The sequence below is a fragment of the Triticum dicoccoides genome, chromosome 2A (genome assembly GCF_002162155.2).
Source record: "Triticum dicoccoides isolate Atlit2015 ecotype Zavitan chromosome 2A, WEW_v2.0, whole genome shotgun sequence".
Taxonomy (NCBI): domain Eukaryota; kingdom Viridiplantae; phylum Streptophyta; class Magnoliopsida; order Poales; family Poaceae; genus Triticum; species Triticum dicoccoides.
This window is the reverse complement of record NC_041382.1, coordinates 188,557,209-188,567,435: the sequence shown is the minus strand read 5'-3', so window position 1 is coordinate 188,567,435 and position 10,227 is coordinate 188,557,209.

Below are 10,227 nucleotides of genomic sequence, written 5' to 3'. Positions count from 1 at the left end.
TATATAGCCCGACCCTGTCGGTGTGACCGAGTGGAACAACTCGGTGGCACCGAGATTCATAACTGCAAGCAGTTACTGAAACTCGGTGTGACCGAAAGGTTCAAATCGGTTGCATCGAGATCGAAAACCTAGATCAACTTAATGATCTCGGTAGGACCGAAAGTGGGGTATCGGTCAGACCGAGAATCATAAAGAGGTTTTGGAAGTTTAAGTCTATGACGAATCGGGGACTCCGAGCGCTCCTCACACAGAGTGGTTCGAATCTGACTTGATCAAATTTTGTGACGTAGCATGAATAGAGTTTGGGACGAGAAAAGCATAGATAGCTAGAGGAGGTTCTTAGGCATTCTTGTCCATCCACTTGGCAAAAGGAAATAAAACCAAACAATCAAAACAACAAGTGGATGTCCTTGAATGAGTAAAATATGCAACCAGCATGCTCACACAATAAGATGGCAAATGAAATATGTGACAAGGCATGCACAACCAATTCTAGCATCTATCAAGCAATTTGCGATGACAAGGTCATCTATATATGAGTATATTGACTTAGGAGTCAAGTGAGAACACTTGATCATAGGTCATACTCATCGTTTAAGCTCAAGTGGGGTTACCACTTTTACATAAAGCATTGTTGTGTTCACATCTTTAGAGTTGCTTTAGCTCAAGTCTTAGAGTAAAGCTCCCCCTAGATGTGATATCCCCCCTTTAGAGGGATGAACTAACCTCGGGTTTTGTTGATGATGACTTCATGTAGATGTTGAAGATGTGGATGCTCAATGTTGATGTAGATCACTTGGAGCTATCCATTTGAGTGAATTGCACTTTCAATACCTACATGGGTTAGTCCCACAAGGAACAAACAAGGATATCCATAGACATAGAGTGATGCACACACAAGATGATGTCCATGAAAACTTTTAGGTTACCTTGTCCCTTGTCTTACCACAAGAGGGTTTGTGACTCCTTGAACTAGTGCAAGATGTGGAAGTTGATTGCACTTGTTCTTGCCAAAATGATAAGAGTGAAGTATGTTGGCGGAGTCACCCTCAAGAACTCTCTAGTTCTTCTTCTTTTGGATCCACACCATCTTGATGGGAATCCTTGGAGTTGTAGTCGTACTTGATGAAGTGGAACTTGAAGTAGTCTTGGGAATCCACTTGACTAAGGTCTTAGGAGCTTCTTCAAATGCATCAATTTCCACTTGAAGCTTGTCCTTGCCTTTTTGCTTGTAGTCTTGTGGTGGAAGATCATCTTGAGCTTGTGTCCCCTTGAAAGAAGTATCATACTTCTCTTGTTGAGGAACAAACTTTGTCTTGGGGTATTGATCTTCTTCCCACTCAACTCCATTGGCATTGAACTTTCGTTCAAAACCAACACCTTGATTCTTCTGGTGCATTCCTTGCTTGCGCACAATTTCCTCGAATTGCTTACTCCCGGCAAGGCTTTTGTACACTCCTTTCTCTATAATTCCCTTCAATAAGCTATTTTCTTGCTCAAGTGTAACTTGGCTAAGAGAATCATTAGTGGAATCAAGAGAACTACTAGAAGCAACAATATTGGATTTAGCATGATCATTGTTACTGCTAGAGGAAGAATCTTTCTTGTTCTTGTTACTAGACTTGACTTGAGGCATGTAAGTGGATAAGAGTAAACACTTGGCAATGTAAGAAGAACTTTTCTTGCGGAGATCATCATTGATTGCTTTTAAGAACTCATGCTCTTGCTCGAGATTGAGCTTTTCAAAGCGTAATTTCTCATGAGCTCTTAAAAGTTCTTGATGATCTTCGAAGATAGTTTCATGAGCTAACTTAAGAGTGTTTAGTTCTTTAGTTAGAGCCTCAATCTTCTCCTTATCATTGTCATTCGTTTTATCTTGATTAGCATGATTAATTGACGTTTCATCATAGTATTCATCACTAGAGTTGTCAACAAGCAAATCATCACCTAATAAGTCATCTTCATCACTATTGAAATCAACATACTCGGGGTGTGTTACCTTAGGACCTTTGGTCATGAAGCATCTTCCAATTCCTTCATTTGGTGAGTCAAATATGTCGTAGGAGTTGGTTGACACAAGTGCTAGACCGGCAACACCTTCATCTTGAGTATCTTCGGAGTCGGAGTGATAACTTCTCTCGGAGTGGCTGTCGGAGTCGGAGCCGGATACCCATTCACCAACATGAGCTTGATGTCTTCGTTTTGTGTAGCTCCTTGATGATTTTTCCTTCCTTTATGAATCCTTGCTTCTCCGTGAGTATCTTCGTTCATAACGATCATCTCTACTCCTTCTCTCTCTTGGTGGTGATTCTTTGCTTCTTCGTTTTCGAGAATCTTCTCTTCTCTGGTAGGGAGCCGTACACTCATTGGAATAGTGTCCGGGTCTTCCACAACTGTAGCAGTTTCGCTCTCGACTAGAAGATCTTTTGTCATTGTAGGACCTTGACTTGAAGCTTCTATCTTTGCTTCTACTCTTGTAGAACTTGTTGAAGTTCTTCACCATTAAGCTCAATTCTTCATTGAAGTTTTGTTTCTCACTTGATGATGTAGGGGCTTCACATGAGGCTTTGTAGGCACCACTAGATTTGTTGTGAAGTTCCTCTTTATCCTTAAGTGACATCTCATGAGCAACAATTCTTCCAATCACCTCCGTTGGCTTGAGATCTTTGTAATTGGGCATCATTTGGATCAATGTGCACACGGTATCATATTTTCCATCCAAGGCTCTTAGAATCTTCTTGATGATGAATCTATCGGTCATCTCTTCACTTCCTAAGCCGGCAATCTCATTTGTGATGAGAGCAAGCCTAGAGTACATTTCAGCGACACCTTCACCATCCTTCATCTTGAACTTGTCAAGTTGACTTTGAAGCACATCCAACTTGGATTCCTTGACGGAGTCGGTACCTTCGTCCATATCAATCAAAGTGTCCCAAATTTCCTTTGCATTCTCAAGACGGCTGATTTTGTTGAATTCTTCGGGGCACAATCCGTTGAAGAGAATATCACAAGCTTGAGCATTGTATCGCAACATCTTCAACTCATCCGCGGTAGCTTCATGGTTTGGTTCTTTCCCATCAAAGAAGTCACCTTGCAAACCAACACACACAATAGCCCAAACGGCGGGGTTATGTCCAAGAATATGCATTTTCATTTTATGCTTCCAACTAGCAAAATTAGTACCATCAAAGTAAGGACCTCTACGGTGATAATTTCCCTCGCTAGACGCCATACTCTCCTAGGTTGTGAAACCAAAGCTATGACCACCAAAAGCTATGGAGATCAAAGCAAATGGAGACCAAAGCTCTGATACCACTTGTAGGATCGAAAGTATGTCTAGAGGGGGGGGGGTGATTAGACTACTTGACCAAATAAAAACTTAACCTTTTCCCAATTTTAGTTCTTGGCAGATTTTAGCTATTGTAGGACAAGTCAAGCAATTATCACAAAATTCAAGCAAGCATGCAAAGAGTATATTGGCAGCGGAAAGTAAAGCATGCAACTTGCAAGAATGTAAAGGGAAGGGTTTGCAGAATTCAAACGCAATTGGAGACACGGATGTTTTTCCAGTGGTTCGGATAGGTGGTGCTATCCTACATCCACGTTGATGGAGACTTCAACCCATGAAGGGTAACGGTTGCGCGAGTCCACGGAGGGCTCCACCCACAAAGGGTAATGGTTGCACGAGTCCACGGAGGGCTCCACCCACGAAGGGTCCATGAAGAAGCAACCACCCACAAAGGGTCCACGAAGTAGCAACCTTGTCTATCCCACCATGGCCATCGCCCACGAAGGACTTGCCTCACTAGCGGTAGATCTTCACGAAGTAGGCGATCTCCTTGCCCTTACAAACTCCTTGGTTCAACTCCACAATCTTGTCGGAGGCTCCCAAGTGACACCTAGCCAATCTAGGAGACACCACTCTCCAAGAAGTAACAAATGGTGTGTAGGTAATGAACTCCTTGCTCTTGTGCTTCAAATGATAGTCTCCCCAACACTCAACTCTCTCTCATAGGATTTGGATTTTGTGGAAAGAAGATTTGAGTGGAAAGCAACTTGGGGAAGGCTAGAGATCAAGATTCATATGGTAGGAATGGAATATCTTGGTCTCAACACATGAGTAGGTGGTTCTCTCTCAGAACATATGAGTTGGAATTGTGTATGTGTTCTGATGGCTCTCTCCACGAATGAAGAGGAGGTGGAGGGGTATATATAGCCTCCACACAAAATCCAACCTTTACACACAGTTTTCCAATCTCGATGGGACCGAATCAACAAACTCGGTCGGACCGAAAAGGTAAACCTAGTGACCATTAGAGATTTTCGGTGGGACTGACATGCAACTCGGTGGGACCGATATGGTTAGGGTTTGGGCATAACATAATCTCGGTGAGACCGATTACACAAACTCGGTGAGACCGATTTTGGTAATTAGCTAACCAGAGAGTTGGTCAGGCAAACTCGGTGGGACCGATTTGCTCTTTCGGTGAGACCGAAAAGTTACAAAAAGGAAACGCTGAATTTACATTGCAATCTCGGTGGGACCTATTCGCTCTTTCGGTGAGACCGAAAAGTTACGAAAGGGAAACAGAGAGTTCGCAATCCCATCTCGGTGAGACCGAGATCCCTATCGGTAGAACCGAATTGCTAGGGTTTGGCAGTGGCTTATGACAAGTGAAACTCGGTGGCGCCGGATAGAAAGAATCGGTAGGACCGAGTTTGGCTTAGGGTTTAGGTCATATGTGGATATGGGAAAGTAGTTGAGGGTTTTGGAGCATATCACTAAGCACATGAAGCAAGAGGCTCATTAAGCAACACCTCATCCCTCCTTGATAGTATTGGCTTTTCCTAAAGACTCAATGTGATCTTGGATCACTAAAATATAAAATGAAGAGTCTTGAGCTCTTGAGCTTGAGCCAATCCTTTGTCCTTAGCATTTTCAGGGTTCCACTTTTACATCCATGCCATGCCAATCATTGAGCTTTCCTGAAATAGTCATCTTGGAATAGCATTAGCTCAATGAGCTATATGTTGTTATGAATTACCAAAACCACCTAGGGATAGTTGCACTTTCACCATCCAACTGCCGTAGTGCTTCTTCAACCTCTAGTCTTCTAGCTCCAGCCGCCCAAACCAGCGCCAGTCGTGCCGCGTGCTCCTCCCTCTCGTGGCCGGCTGTGATGCCGCGGAGGCCTCACCGACCCCTACTACTCCCACCGCTGGCCAGGCCATCCCTCTACTCACCCACACCCCCTGTTATCCTGCGGCGATGGCAGCCTCACACCATAGCCGAACCAGTGAACCCTCGTACTCCTCTCCACGTGGGCTTCCACTGTTGCGTCTTCCCTGGCTCCGCGTCGTCCCCTTCCTAGGCCTCACCGTCGTCCACCGCCCTGGTGCTCTCAGTGCGGCGTGGTCAACGTGGTCAAGGAATGGCTTCCATCGGACGTGGACTGTACGTGGTGAGGCTGACAGCTGGGTCCACGGCAACAGCAAGGAACGGCCTCCTTATTACAAGAAAAATAATTATTCCTCCACCTGGCGGTGGGGACCCACCGGACGGGCCACCGTATTTTGCGCAAAAAACGTTTCCCCCTGACTACTGGGACCCACCAGCTACATCTTTGCATGCAAGGAAGTGCGTTCGGGCAAAAAAATGATTCGCCCCCTGACTGTTGGGACCCACCAGCTACATCTTCGCATGCAAGGAAGTGTCTAACAGTCGGGACCCACCTGGTCGAAGCGTACGTAGCTTTGTCATTCTAGTCGTGAACGTGTACGTACATACTGGTCGATGTAGAGGCGTGCACGTGTCATAGTAGAGGCGCGCACGTAGCATGTACACGTACGTACAGCGGCCAGTGTGCAAGAAAGAAAATACGGCCACGTACGTACATACGGGCAGGGTCTCGAACGCCTACTCGCGCATACGTACGGCCAGGGCTCGTGTACATGGCTGGGTCAAAACGGAGAAACTGCGTCGTCATCGTGTTCATGGGGAGCCAACCGGCTAGGTCAGAACGAAATGCGTCGTCGTGTTCATCGGGAGGGCTTGGACGAAACAGCCGATGGAAACAAGGCCTGGCGTATCGCAGAACGGAGGAAACGGCCTTGTGTTCGACCGGCCATGTTCGAAATAGGATCCTGTTCATCGGGAGGGGTCTGGCGTACCACAAAATGGAGGAAACAGACCTCCTACGGTCGAAACGGGGGTCCTGTTGATCGGGAGGGGTGTGGCATACCGCAAAACGGAGGAAACGGACTTGTGTTGGAGCGCTACAGTCAAAACGGATGTCCTGTTCATCGGGAGGGGTGTGGCGTACCGCAAAACAGGACTCCACGAGATACTGTTCATCTCCACCGTCGACCCCCTCCAGCCTCCACGGGCTACTGTTCATCCACCGTCGACCTCCTCCAGCCTCCACCTGCGATTGTTCATCCACGGGCTCCTGTTCATCTAGCCTCCACCGCGCGCTACTCCATCGGCTACTGTTCAACCAGCCCTCTCCACGGGCTCCTATTAAACCACCCCTCCACGGGCTACTGTTAATCCAGCCCTCTACTGTCTATTGTTCATCCTGCCCTCCATGGGGTGGTCTTGTTCATCCAGCCCTCCACGGGGTCCTGTTCATCCAGCCCCAACCGGCTCGATCAATCGGGGTCCGGTTCATCCAGAGGCAATACCACGGGGTCCCGTTCATCCACCCCCACCGGGAACTGTTCATCCAAACCCCCCTAGCAATGCTCACTATTCATCCAGAGGCAGCATCGATCAGCTTTAGTTAGTAGCAGTAGGGAAGGAATAGCTCGATCGGGTTCAGTTAACAGCCATCGATCGATCGATCGGGTTCAGTAACGCGTAGCCTGCAGTGCAATCGCTCGGGTTCAGTTAGAGCCCAATGCCTCGCACCCACGCACGTGCGTGTACGAGAGAAATGTGCATCGCTCGGCCTCGACCACCCATCGTAACCGGGAACACCCCGATATTTTCCTCGCCCTCGCTTCTACCACGTTTTTTTCCATCATGGACGGCCCAAAGAATGTCATGCAGCCGCGTCTCTGGCCCGCCTAGGACGAAAAGCCCATTTTCTATCATGATTTTTTGTCATAGAAGTAGGACCCCACCACATCTATGATGATACCGTGTTTTGTCACAATTATTGTCATAGAAGTGTCATAAGTATGACAGAAAAAAATTCGTTCGGCCCAAAGTGTCAAGGATGTGTCTTTTTTTGTAGTGCTATATCTACCGCCATAGATAAACGGATCTCGTCTACATCATGCCATCGTTCTTATTGGATTAGTCTGTTTTTCCATGAACTTAATACACTAGATGCATGCTGGATAGCGGTCGATGTGTGGAGTATTAGTAGTAGATGCAGGCAGTTGTCGGTCTACTAATCTTGGACGTGATGCCTATGTAATGATCATTGCTGGATATCGTCATAATTATTCGAGGTTCTATCAATTGCCCAATAGTAATTTGTTCACCCACCGCTTTGCTATTTTTCTCGAGAGAAGCCACTAGTGAAACCTACGGTCGGGTCTCTTTCTCATATTATTTGCCTTCGCGGTCTATTTTTATTTGCTTTTATTTTCAGATCTATTAAACCAAAAAACCCAAAAATACCTTGCTGCAATTTATTCTATTTGGCATTCGATCTATCAATATTTACAACTCTCTCCCGTCAACGCACCGTCTCTGGCGTTGTTACCCGAAAGGGATTGGCAACCCCTTTAACACGTCGGGTTGCGAGTGGTTGTTATTTGTGTGTTAGGGCTGATTATGTTGTGTTGCTTGGTTCTCCTACTGGTTCGATAACCTTGATTTCATATCTGAGGGAAATACCTACCGCCGATGTGCTGCATCATCCCTTCCTCTTTGGGGAAAATACCGATGTACCATCAAGCGACATCAATCACTTCTTCTTGTCTGTATAGAGGCCACTCCTGATGTTACTAAGGAAGCAGGTGCTGCCTCACATGGTCGCACTCTCTGGACCTATTCCAACATCCGTTGCAGGGTATTCGGGATGGATACTAGTGTACTAGGGCCAACACCTTCTCCCTGGTTCAGTATTCAAAGTCTTGGAGGAAACTCGCTCTTCCTTGGACAAAACTATCCAATGATGGTGGAAGGCGATCCAGCTGCTGTTGACACAATATTACTACCATTTATGAGAAGCAACTGTATATATACCTCGGACATTGCTATGCTTCCCTACCATCCCAATATGTGTCCTGACATAGGCCGCTTTAGCCTGTATGATCAGTCCTGCGTTGGTCTCGAGATTGACAGAAGTTGGCCCTTCCTAGAGAATCACTTCTGGTTCAAAGCAAGCGTTTCCAACGCCGACGAGTGGTGGAGCTGAAGTTCATTTCATCGCTTTGTTATTTGTTGTGTGATAAAAACTTTAATTTACTAGAATGTTTTGTTGGAAATGATCTATAATCCAACGTGCATCCTCGTTGTCGTTGTGGGTTGATGACTTGTTGTATGTAATCAATGGTACATTTGCATATGCGTCCATCAACTCATGCCTGCTAGTGGTGTCCATATGAATAGTGCTAGTGATTTTAGTTGCAAACATTAGATAGTGCTAGTGATTTTTAGCTGCATATTTTGATGAATCACAGTGTTACAAGGTTGACAAATGGCAATGTTAGTAGATAAACAAATGTCAATCTTTCCAGTTTGAAAAATGGCAACATACCCAAAATGACAAATCCAAATCTTACCCAATTGTTTCTACGTGGTTACACATGGGTCATGCAAAACAACCGTTTGCGTTGAAGCGATGGACAAATCCTGCACTGCGAGCGAAGACCATAGCTCTCACTTTGCATACGGGTGTTTAAAATGTTTGCGATCAAGAGCTGTAGAAATCCTTCTCGGCACATTTTCCCTTGGCTTCCTGGGGAAGCTGTCGGTTTGCATACGGGTGTTCTAACTAAAATGTTTGCGATGAGTGTTTTATATTTAAATACCATTAACGTTTTTTCAAAAGAAAATCATTTGATAAGTCTGTACATTAAGAGAGAAAAACGCAAGTTCGTTGAAACCATATCTTTCATTCAGTCACACTACGAATTTATATTCATATGATCGAAAATTCGAGATACAGTATTAAAACCCAAAAAAAACTATTTCCGGCGGCGGCGGAGGCGGCGTGCCACACTATCGTTGTTGTTGTCGTCCTTCGGGATGCCGTTGTTGAAGTCTTCAAGGCAGCACAAAATGTTCTTCACTTGTAAATCAAACATCATGTCGTCATGCGATCCACGGGCGGGGCGCGGGAGGATGGCAACTGGCGCCGTTGTGAGGTAGCGGTCGACGGTAGTGTCCCATGCTGCTAAGGGGGGGCACACGCATGGGCACGGGCACGAGCGCGGCGGGTACAGCCAAACCCGCGGGGACCAGTGCCGCGGTGGGTGGAGGGGCACGGGCGCGACAAGTGCAGCTAAACGCACAGGGGTCAGCGCCACGGTGGGTGGAGGGGCGCACACGGGCACGGGCATGGGCACGGGCGCTGGCACTGGCACGTACACGAGATCGTGCAGGTCCATGGAAACCTCGCTGACGCCCGCGGCTTCCAGCTCTGCGATAGTGCTCGGCGACCAGCCTGTCAATGCTATGAGGATGGTCGCTGGTGCGGGTGCGGGGATGGGAGCTGGGACAAGAGCGGGGGCAGCAACTGCCGTGGCCAGCTCGTTCTGGGCCATGTCCATGATGCCCCATTCCTCCATATTTTCTATCTCCTCCGGCTCAGAGTCGACTTCACCAAACTTGAAGACTAGTGGCAGATGATCATTCTGCACCATGGCGTTGGTGGAGGTCTACAGGAGGGAGGGGAATGGGAGGCGAATAGTAAGGCCGCCCGTATTAAACAGCGGCTCGGGCGCCATTAATGGAGAGGAAGGCGGGCGGCCATGGAAGTCAAAGGGCTCGCTTCTGAGTGAGCATGCGCAACGTACAGCTCACACGCTTCCCGGTGGGCCTGCGCATTGGAGGACATCTTGCAAGCCTCTCGGCCGGCCTACGCACCGGACTCCTCTCGCACGCCTCCCGTTCAGTCAAGGTCAAGCAGCTGTCCGCACGGCATCTCCTATAGCCATTAAAACGAAGACACATGGTGTCACGTGAATGGTTAACAGAACGCACACGATTTGAATTATACAATCGTTTGAGATATTAAAGTGGTAGCTATTTTTTCAAAATGCCTTTGT